Raw genomic sequence first — 283 nt, 5'->3', positions numbered from 1 at the left:
ACACTTTCACAACACTAATACAGCATCACTTATTCAGTAACACATGCTAATTTACAGTGGGGACAAAAAATTCTGAGACCATGTTAAAAATTCGTACACACACACATATTTACTAGTAATATAATTAGCAATAAAAAATAGTACTATAATTAGTATTGAATTAGGAATGAATGAAAAATAGAAGTATATTCACAAGTGGTCTCAGGCTTTTAGAGCCCACTGTTTTAAAAAAATCATGTATCCTTATACCAGCTTAAAATCAGTTTATGTCCAGAACTCTGTT

Source organism: Squalius cephalus, assembly GCF_949319135.1.
Source record: "Squalius cephalus genome assembly, chromosome: 21".
In the NCBI taxonomy this organism is placed as follows: Eukaryota; Metazoa; Chordata; class Actinopteri; order Cypriniformes; family Leuciscidae; genus Squalius; species Squalius cephalus.
The sequence above is the reverse complement of the archived record's forward strand: the minus strand, read 5'-3'. Positions refer to the sequence as shown.